The sequence below is a fragment of the Ursus americanus genome, chromosome 23 (genome assembly GCF_024610735.1).
Source record: "Ursus americanus isolate L20-20 chromosome 23, mUrsAme1.1.p, whole genome shotgun sequence".
In the NCBI taxonomy this organism is placed as follows: domain Eukaryota; kingdom Metazoa; phylum Chordata; class Mammalia; order Carnivora; family Ursidae; genus Ursus; species Ursus americanus.
Window position 1 is genome coordinate 41,023,945 of NC_142149.1, and position 11,213 is coordinate 41,035,157.

Consider the following 11,213-nt stretch of genomic DNA (forward strand, 5'->3'; position numbering starts at 1 on the left):
ACACTGTCTTTCAGCCACAAGCTACCTTGAGCCTGCTCTGGATTTAGAGCCTGGTAATTTAGGTGCTAAGTGGGCAAAGACGCCCCGGGCCCCAGGAAGGCCACATATCCATCTCCTTCGGGGTTAGCATTGGGCATTGTGGGGAGGCATAGATCTGGGGACCAGATGGCCCTGGATTGTGAAGGGGGTCTTCTGTCTGTCCTGGGGAGCAAAGGGCCTGGGTTGGCCCTTGTGGGAGGTGGACGCCTTTTCATCAAGCTCAGCACCTGATGTCCTCCCTGAGGAAGGCCGGGACGTCTGGATTCTGCAGCCCAGCAATGGAGAGTGACACACAGGACCACACGGCTAGCGGCTAGCGAGTGACAGAAGCAAACTCACACCCAGGCCCATGTGGCTCCACAGGGGCCAGGATTGCCTGCATTCTCTCTTCTCCAGACAGTGGCTGCCGCCCCCCCCCCACTTTCTGCATAAAATGATCAGCCCTTCTACCCACCAAATACGGAATCTGGGGAGGAACTCAAATTGTAGCAGGAGGGAATGGGATTAGATACTGGAAGGACTTCCTGACGCATGAGCTCATGTTCTAGGACAGGGTAGGCGGCAGGGGGGGGTGCTCTCTCCCGAGGGTTTTCAGGTAGGGTCCCAGTTCATCTGTGCCCCTGCGGTTCCCACTTCCCGAAAGCTACCGAGAGTCAAGAATGATCTCTGCTGTGCGTGGCTTTGTCTTTTATTTTTTGAATAGATCATAACTGCGGACGGTTCCAAACATAAGGGGTCGGAAGCCTATTTGGTGAAAAGCCTCCCCCCCACCGCGGTCTCCCAGTTCTCCTCCCCAAAGGGAAGCGCATATTATACGTTTCCTGTCTGGACATATACAAGCAAATAGGGACACATGTGCTTTTTCTTTCGTCCTAGTTTTAATACACAAGATGTAGCACACCCTTGCACACTGTTCCGTGCCTTGCTTTTGTCACCTGACAATATATCTTGGAGATTACTCCGAATCAGTACATAAAGAGCTGCGTGACTCTTAGGTGTCTTTTTATGGTCACAGGCTTCTGGGGAGCTCAGAAGTAATCACATCTGGTTTGATTAACTTCACATTTCCATTTACGACGTCCCCGCCCAGAGAGGGCAGGAAAGCTCTCCAAGGTCACGCAGCAAGAACTAGGGATGCGCGCCCTGGCTTCCCCCGTCGCCTTGGCCCCAGCTCCGTGCCCCCAGCCTCCTGGAGGCTGCGCGCGGGCCCAGGCGGGGGGGGGGGGGGGGGGAAGGCCAGGGAGCGGGCGTCTCTCATTGAAATGCTGGCCGCGCTGCTGGTTGGCAGTCGGCACCTGGCGGTGCGCTGTGCGGTGCGCGGCCGGGCCTGGGGCGCCGGGTGCGGAGAGGACAGGCGGCGGCCGCGCGCCACGTGGGAGCAGGCGGGGCGGCCGAGTCCCCGGGAACCCCGCGCCGCGTGCTTGCCGGTAATGAGCTCCCGGGGCCGAGGTGAGCTTTCCCCGCTGCTCACACGGCAGCCGCGTGGCACCAAAGGCAACGGGTCCTTTTTTTCTTCTGTGCCTGACAGCTCATTAGAAGAATTAATTTACTCCAGCGTTTGCAGTTTAAAGGACATTATTTACTGGTTAATTGTTGTTATTACAAAATGTTAAATATCATTATTTATTTCCCAGGCCCTGACAGCCTCTCTGACAGGAATTTATTAGGTGAGACGGTATCACCGGTGGGCGCCCCTGCGCGGGGCGAGGCGAGGCGGCGGGTTTGCCCTGGGCCTGGGGCTCGGCGCAGAGCAGGCACTTGGAAGGGCAGAAAGTGAGGGGCTGCCCTCTGGCCCACCCTGGGACGAGGGGTCGTTGGCTCCTCCTCACCCCCCATCTCTGCCTGCCAGTGTGTGGGCGGTTGGTGGCAGAGGGGGGAGGGCACTTGCATAGAGTAGCAGTTTGGGGGTCAGGATGGCAGTTGCCAGAATGAGCCCCGGACTTTGAGTCTTGCCCTTAAAAGGTTACCCCCCGAACATGAGTATCCAGGCCACTTTCTTGAAATTCGGAGAATTTAAGAGCCAGAAAGGAGGTGAGCGGTCACCTGGTGTTCCCATCCCAAACCAGTGGCCTCCACACGACAAAGGGTCTGTGGACTTGAGTTTTACCTGGTCAGCAGACTTGACCTAAAAATCGAGATTTCTGGCTTGAAAAGTAAGAAGATCTCGCCACACTTAACTCACGGTTTTGTATCAGTTGACAGTGACCAGCTGGCAGCGGGGGCAGCACCATTCCGGGGATGCACCCGGCTACACTACCTTCCACCCTTTGCTTCCCTCGCCACGTTACTCTCCTGTGTAGGTATCTGAGTTTTCCTGTGCTGATCTGATCTAACGATCATGTGTAGATGAGGGAGCTGAGTCCGGCGCAGTGAAGTCTCTGACGGCCAGGACCGCAGCCCGGCCCACTTTTGACCACCCCAGGCCGCCCCCGCAGCTCGCTGCCCCTACCTCCTCTGGGCTGGGTCTGGAGTGAATCAGGGCAGGGAGCTCAGGCTCCTGGCAGCCTCTGGGCCAGGAGCGAGACCACTTAGCGAGCATTTACAAGAATCATGGGCCCCCAAATCGCATTTATTTGTTTATTCGGGAAGTCATTTCTGAGGACCTACTATGTGACCTGTAAAACTGATTCGGATACAAATCTTACCCTCAAGGAATTCGGTTTGGTGAGACTGTGTGTGAAACGGTCATACAGTCACGGGCCTGGGAGATACGTGAGTGGAGAGGCGTGGGGCAGCCCAGAGGAGGAAGGGGTGACTGGTAGCATTGGGGGAGACCCGGGGAGGAGGCTTTCCAGGGGAGGGAATTAATACTTCACGGAGCACGTTCTAGGCTGGGCAGACTGCCTGTGTCCTCATGCACAGACACGCGTCATCTCCTGCACCTCTCATAACATGGTCGATTATAAATGTCTGTCATCGGTTAATAAAGAGTGGTTTTCCCAGGCCTCAGAGAGCCCCACCCTGCCATCTCCTCCAGCTTTGGGGACCCTCTGGTCTGATTGGACAGCCACCTTGCTGTAGGGTCAGTCAACCACCACCCACATGCCAGCCAGTCTACGGGGCAAGCAGATTACCCTCCTTTGACAAGTTAGAAACCCGAGGCAGGAGCTGGGGCTCATAGGGCAAGCAGATGGACCTTGGGCAGGAGGGATAGTGGGCTCTTGTCGGAGACCCAACCCCCAGCTCTGGGAAACATGGATCTTTTGGGGCAGACTTCAAACGACGGCCTTTCAGATAGGTCTTCGGCCCCGTCCTTTCCTGCCCAGGCACCTGACGGCCGCAGGTAGCCTCAAGGAAAATTGGGAGGACTAAAAGGAGATGAAAAATACTTTGAAAAAGTATGAAAACGGGCTCAAGTGAGCCATTACTGTTGCTGTGTTGTAAATTATTACAAAGTTATTTCTGGCTGGCAGCCTGGTTTATTTTCGACCCTAGCTCATTTCTTCCAGGTTAGAGGCCCTAATTCCTTGTCTGGTGAGTCAGAAAGAGACTAGCGTTACTGAAATGAATCCTGAGCGGACTCAGAAACTGACTGCAGCTTGGAGGATTTTACGGATTCCTGGAATATCAGGGCGTGTCGCCCTTTGGAGGTCTTCTCCACCAGCCCCCTCATTTTATCTTATGGCCATATTAAATTCTGAAAAAATTTTATTCATTTTTTGAATAGGTAATCCGTGTCCAAGGAGCCAAACTCAAAAGACATCGAAGAGTACCTGGCAAACAGTCTCTTCTCACTGCTCAGAGGCAGCCAATGGTATCAATTCCTTGTGTTTTACTATATTTTAAAATAGCATTGTTTCTCTTTTCTGTTCATGTGGAAAACACTGTAATTCCTGCAGAGGGAAGTAAAAATCATATACAGTGCCACTCTTTAGGGCTGAATACAGTTGACATTTTGGTGTCCCATCAGCGAGACTTTTCTCTTTGCATGGACACGTCTCTAGCTACCAACTTGCATAACCTGAGTTTAATATTTGTTTACATTAAATAGGATTCTTTAAAATAACAGTCTGAGAGGACACTGGTAATAATGAGTACTTTGAGGGGAGGAATGGGACTGGGTTAGGATTAACGAGGGGGGTGTGCTTTACCTCTATTATTTGACTTTTTTTTAGAATGAAAATATATTTGTATATTGCTTCCCCCATATTGCAGAATCCGATTGTAAATGACTGTATCCGAGGTGACTATTTAGCCAGTCCTTAATGATGTGCTGTTAAGACGTTTACAGGTTCAGGAGCGCTGGGTGGCTCAGTCGGTCGGGTGTCTGCCTTCAGCTCAGGTCATGATCTCAGGGTGCTGGGATCAAGCCCCGTATTCGTCCGGTTCCCTGCTCAGTGGGGAGTCTGCTTGCCGCTCTCCCTCTGTCCCTCCCCCTGCTTGTGCTCTCTCTCTCAATAAATAGATAAAATCTTTATAAAAAACGATGTTTGTGGGTTTGGCCATTATCAGCAAAGCTGGGATAGACATTTTTGCACAGCTTTGCACACTTGTCCAGTGTTTCCTTGGGGCACTTTTTAAGAGATGGAATTGCTGGATTAAAGGGAATGTACTCTAAGGCTTTTTGATACATCATGTCAAAATTCCTTCCTTCCGGGCTGTTCTAACCTCTCATTTCACCAACAGCGCCTGCTCTTTATTCCCACCATTGCACAAGTGTGAGGTTTGTGAGATAGTGGGACAAAAGCACAGAAGGCTGGGATGGTTTCTTCTCCAGGTGAGGTTTAAGAAGGGGGCAGTGTGTGACTTGGGGAAGCTTGCTCTGGTGCCTCAGAACCCTGGGTTGCTGGCAAGGGACCTCAGTGGCCAAAGAGAAAAGGAGGAGGTGCAAGGAATGAATAGAACCCTCAGGAGCCTCCACCTGCCCCCATCACAAGGCGTGAGGGTTGTGCGTGGATCCAGATCCTTCCTCTGGGCCTCCAACTATAGGGTGAGTGCAGCCCCTCCATCGACAGTGTGATTTAGAGCTAATGGCATGGCTGAGATGCCCTCTCCGAGAGCTCTTCCAGCCCAGGAGAGTTACATCCCTCAAGTTCAAGTGACACATGGAGGACCTTCCAGGGTCAAGGTCTCCAGCTCCTGCCTCCCGAGTGTCACAGTTAGTCTTTGATTCCAAGTGTTTGTTGTGCCCAATTCTGTGGGTCTCACCTGTAGCCTTTGTACTCTTGGATTCTCTGGCAAGTTGACCCATCCCATTTGGAAAGCTTCAAGAGGGGAAAGAAGGACTAGAGACAGACTTACTGATTTAATAGTGAAAAAATGGCATTCTGAAAGTGCCCCCTCCTCTCTGGAGCCCGGCGTCTCCACAGGGGCTGAGGGTTCCTCTTGATGGGGCGACCAGAGAAAGCCCAAGACTGCGTCTCATTGGTGAGATGAATAATACATTTGAAGCATCTCCCAAACTGTGTTTGATCCGCCTAAAGCTTCAGCGGTTAACGTATTTCTCTTTATCCCTAGCAAGAGAGGGCTGGGAACTGTCAACATTTTCCTTTCTGCCTAATTTGTGCCTTCTCCATCAAGAGAGAAGCAGGGGCGAGGGAAGAGAAGGAGGCAGGGAAGGAGGGCACACACTCCCCCAACAATTCACTGAGCCACAGCGCTGGGGGGCGCTCCCACAGCCTGGGAACCCAGGGATCACCAGGTTGGAGAAGGGGAGGGAGGCCCCGGGTCTAAGGGGCTGCGCCGTGGAAGCTGGGGCTCTCTGGGGCCTGTCTGCAGTGCCCCTAAGACATTGATCCCTGGGAGGGCCCATCTCCAGTGTTTCTGGTGGGAGGCCAGAGGGGAAGCTGAGGCTTGGAGCTGCCAAGCACGGAAGATGCTCGCTTCCTCTTCTGGGTGCTGGGGAGTAATGGCGTTAAGCGCTGCCACTGACTGAGCTCAGGGGCCAGGCGCTGTGCCCATGTTTAACCGACAGGAGTTTGGTGTCCTTCATGTTGCTCTACGGGGTGACCTTAAGTTCTAAGGATCTCCCCCAAGGTCCCACTGCTAGACCGCGTGGGGTTGTCTGGCCCAAAAGTTCACGTTCTTAACCACAGTGCTGTTCTCCCACTTGACTCGTCTCCGATACTTTGGCGAACTGGTCTGCTATTCTGCAGGGCAACAGAGAAGTGGCTAACCTCTCACCACGCCTCAGTTTCCTCAGGTATAAAATGGAGATGTTAACAATCGTAGCAACCTCACAGGATCATGGTGAGGATTAAATAAGTCGATACCCTCAGGTTCGCAGAGCCTGGAGCGTAGGAAGCACCCTGTGCATTTGCTGTCATTCCCAGCTCATTTTACACCGTGGTCAAGGCGCAGCCACCCCCCTCCCACTGACCTTGAACCATCCTCCCACTTGGGACTGCCTTTCTCTGTCTCAATCCACCCTCTCTGTCCAGCCGGCGTGGGGCCCCCGTCGCTGGACTCGCCACGCCCCCTTCCGACAGGTCCTCTGCTTCCCGCAGACCTTGCCCATTTCCGCGGCTCTTTTCTCTTCCGCGGTGGCCGGCCAAGGGAACGCCCATCCCCTTGGTCGCCTACAGCACACTTTTGCTGGAGGCAGAGCACAGAGAGAGAAGTCTTCCCTGGGAGGAAGCGGAACAGATCGTCCCCACTGGGGAAGGAACAAGGGATGGAAGAGCGAGAGAGATTTTCCTAATAGCTGACACGGAATCCCCACCCCGCGCCATTCACTCCTGTCCTTTCACAGGCCCCTCCTGCCCACGGGGAGGCTGTTCATCGTGTCCGCTCTCGAGCCCTCCAGCTGCAGTGTGACCTGGGATTTATGCAGAGACCCAAAGAGACGCCTCTGAATTTCCAAGTCTGGAACAGAAGGAAGGCGTCTGCCAAAGCCAGTAGCCAAACCAGATTTTGGAGAGGACCTCCTCAAAGCCTGGGTGTTGACACGGGGTTCCTGGCGAAGTGAGACCTCCTCGCACGGGGCAAGGCAGGCCCGGTGGACCCTAGCAGCCTGGCCTGTGTGCCTGCCCTGTGCCCCCAGAGCCCTTCTGTTTGGGCCTGGCGTCCCACGGAGGTGGCATTCTGCTCAGCAGCTCAGAGCGCAGACGGGAGGGCGGGCATTGCCGAGAATCGATTTGCGGGAGCAGCGGGGGCTTTCTCTTCCTCCTTACTTCTCTGGTCTTTGATCTCCTGTCCTTCCTCCGCAGTCCTATTTTTCTCCTCCTTCTTCCCTTGATCTCTCCCTCTTTCTCTCCCTTCAGCCAAATCACAGCAGCTCCCTAGAAGGGGGGTGGGGAGCGGCAGTCCTTTGTCCTCCTGCTCCTTCTGACTGGGTGGGGCTCACTGTCCAAGGTGCCAGCCTCCTGCCCCAGTCCCGAGGGGCATGTTTGGCCATGGTGAAAGGACTCACACACACACACACACACACACACACACACACACATGCACGCTCAACAAGCAAGAGCTGAAACAGGGAGAGCAACCAGGGACGAGAGGGAGAGGCGAAGACAGAAAGACTGAGACAAGATTCAGAGCATCAGAAAGCCAGGGAAAGAGATGGGGAGAGTCAGAGACAACGAAAAAAGAGAATTCAGCAAATTAAAAATTTTACAACCATCCAGCAAGTCTGCAAAAATGATCTTCCCTGCGGTCTTTCATTTATCTCATTATCTGACTCCTAATGTGCTTTTTCCCCCTTTCTTTTCTCGCCACACTTGGTGCAAAATCTTATTAGCTTTTTTTTTTTTTCTGGCAGGGGCTTCATACAGTCTTTTTCATTACATTTCCTAATAAAAGCAATCACTAGGAAGGCACGGCTGGAGGATTAAAAAGCCACCTCAGCAGCCTCCTGGCCAGCAGAGCCATGACTTGCGATAGCCTGGTTCACGCTGCCAGGGGAGCCGGCCGGCCCCACGGGCTAGGTCAGGGCGAGCCAGGCTGAGCTGGGGAACAGTCCGGGGCGGAAGAGTGGCCTTGCAGCTGCAGGTGCACAAGATTATAGAAAGCGTCAGAACGGAAGACCTGCAGGAGGCGTAGCTCCACCCCGGAACGGCTTCAGAGCACGAGTGAAGGCTACCTGCCTGACCCCCGGCGCTCTGGTTTTGATCCAGAGAGAAGAATATTTGGGGCCCTTCTCTTTGGGCCTTGGCCCACCCCGTAGCACAGTCTTTTGGATAACATCAGTGATATCAAATCCTCACCTTTTGAGAATAGATTTGATTTACCCACCCTTTTTTTCTAATTTGTGGTGTTAAAATTCACATAACTTGGGACCCCTGAGTGGCTCAGTCGGTTAAGCGTCTGCCTTCGGCTCAGGTCATGATCCTAAGGTCCTGGGATCGAGTCCCTCATCGGAGCTCCCTGCTCAGCGGGGAGTCTGCTTCTCACCCTGCCCTTCCCCACCGCGTGTGCTCTCTCGCTCTCAAATAAATAAATAAATAAATAAAATATTTTTTAAAAATTCACATAACTTAAAATTTACCATTTCAACCATTTTTGAAGTGTACAATTCATGGCTAAGTGCATTGACATTTTTTTAAAAAGATTTTATTTGTTTAAGAGGGAGAGAGAGCATGAGCGAGGGGGAGGGGCTGAGCAGGAAGCCTGATGCAAAACGGAGCGCATCCCAGGACCCTGGGAGCGTGACCGGAGCTGAAGGCAGCTGCCCCACTGACTGAGCCACCCAGGTGCCTCTGAGTACATTCCCATTGTCATGTAAACGCGACCACCAGCCATCTCTAGAACTTTTTAATTTCCAAACTGAAACTCTATCCCATTAAGCACTAACTCCAGTCCTGCCTCTCCCAGCCCCTGGCGACCAGCTTCTGTCTCTGTGACCTTGACTGCTCTAGGTACCTCGTGTAAGTGGAAACTTGCAGTATTTGTCCTTTTTGTGACTGACTTATTTCACTTAGCATAACGTTTTCAAGGTTCACCCGTGTTGTAGCACGTGTCAGAATTTCCTGCCTTTTAAAGGCCGAATGATATTCCATTGTATAAATATACCTACCACATTTTGTTTTTTTAAATTTTTTTAAAAAGATTTTTATTTATGTATTTGAGAGAGAGAGAGAGAGAGCATGAGAGGGAGGAGGGTCAGAGGGAGAAGCAGACTCCCTGTTGAGCGGGGAGCCTATGCGGGACTCATCCCGGGACTCCAGGATCACAACCTGATCCCAAAGCAGCTTAACCAGCTGAGTCACCCAGGCACGCAACATGGAACACCTGGGTGGCTCAGTCCGTTAAGTGTCCGCCTTCAGCTCAGGTCATGATCCCAGGGTCCTGGGATCGAGCCCCACATCGAGCTCCTTGCTATGGGCGGAACCTGTTTCTCCCTCTGCCTGCTGCTCCCCCGGCTTGTGCTTGTTCTCTCTCTCTCTCTGATAAAGAAATAAATAAATAAATAAATAAAATCTTTTTAAAAACCCAAAACAAAACAAAACAAAACAGAAACACTTCTATCTGTATAAGAAACGTGAAAAGAAGCAAGAACCCACCCAGATACCCATCGCATCAATATAACGGTTCCTCTCCCTTTCCTGTGTTTCTCCCTTATGCTAATAATTGTATCTCCACCCTCTCGTTGAATAATCCTGTCCTCCCAGGGCCGGTTCAAACCACTCTGAGCTAGCAGCAGGACTGTAGGATACAGTGCTTGGAAGGGGCCCCCCCGAAAGTTACCAGGAAACAGGTGTGATAAATTAAGACAAAGGAAGGAACCTCTGTAAAGTAATAACGCATTTTACTGCCTGGGTTATAAACCAGCCCTGAAGTAACATATGGCCTTCCAGGATGATTTCGGCCACACATCGAGTCTCACTGGGTTAACTACAAAACCTCTCAGGGGTGACTTTGAAGAGAACAATAGTCGTTTGGAAATATTTGGCTTATGTTTTAAAATAAAGGTACAAAACAATCAAATTCAAAATGACGTTTCGATGTCTTGTTGCTTTGGGGATCACCGTAGGTGCTCGTCCAGGACTGTTGGAGTGGGTCCCAACCAGCCTTTCTCAAAGACCAGAGAGCGTCACAGATGGAGCAGACGTGCAAGAGGCGGCGTCATTGCAAAAGTGTGCACACCAGTGTCTACCACCGGTTCGGTTAATAATGGCAACGGCTTGGATCTCTGTGGCCCTTTGGGAAGCTTTTACCTTTCATTTCCTGCCACTGTCCTCCAGGACTCTCTCGCTCTCCGTCTCTGCCAGTCTCTGTCCCTGGCCCAGACCCTAGAAGACAGCAGATTTGCTCAGGGAGAGTAGACATCCAGGGGTTACAAAGACAACCTCATGGATCCCCTTTCCTCCCCCCATCTGGTGTCAGAACCCCTGAAACAGACCACGGATTTCACTACTTTTCCTCTCTCTACGTGAGCTAAGGCATTTATTTTCCATGTGGCCTTAAAAACTGAATCATTTCCTTAGACACACACACACACACACACACACACACACACACACACCCTCTCTGTTTCCACTAATACCAGCCTAGGAAAGATCACCCCCTCCTCTCTTCCTGAGAAGCTGGCCCCTCCCTTCCATTGGAGCTCCAGGGGGCTTTTATTTTTCTTTTCTTCTCAGCTCTCTATCAGTCAAGGGGAGGGGGAGGCACTTTATCTGAGCCCTTAGTGAGCAGGACCGGCAACCAGCAGCTGCTAGGGCAGTGGGAACTTCATTTCCGGCGCTGATGTTTATAAATGTGGCACAGAGTACCAGTAGGGACCAAAATAAATCTAACAGCTTCTCCAGAGGTCCCTAGGGGCTGCTTTAGAATTTCTTTCCATTGGGGGTCATGTTCCTTCTCTTTTTTTGCAGGGGAGGGGTGGTGGAAATGCTGGGATTTGCAACATGAAATGAGCCACCTTCTTGCTCCTTCCTAAAAGCACTGAGCCCGGGACCCAGGATGCTCTGGAGGGAGAGCACTGGGTCCATCTCTGGAGGGGCTTGAAGTCCTGGGTGGGCATTAGAACGCTGGCTCTGTCACTTACTAGCTGTCAATTTCCCCATCTGCAAAATGGGGCTAAGAATGCCTGCCCTGGGGCGCCTGGGTGGCGCAGTTGTTAAGCGTCTGCCTTCAGCTCAGGGCGTGATCCCAGAGCCCTGGGATCGAGCCCCACATCAGGCTCCTCCGCTGGGAGCCTGCTTCTTCCTCTCCCACTCCCCCTGCTTGTGTTCCCTCTCTCGCTGACTGTCTCTCTCTGTCAAATAAATAAATAAAATCGTAAAAAAAAAAAAAAA

The 11,213-nt window shown here is 52.2% G+C and overlaps 1 long non-coding RNA gene across 1 annotated transcript; it reads left to right on the forward strand.

Annotated features, from left to right (window-relative positions):
• Positions 1–1,321: 1,321 nt before the first annotated feature.
• On the forward strand, positions 1,322–11,213 carry LOC123777096 (uncharacterized). The gene is made up of 3 exons (XR_006775579.2): positions 1,322–1,488; positions 3,707–3,793; positions 9,947–11,213. It is a non-coding gene; the product is annotated as an uncharacterized LOC123777096 (long non-coding RNA).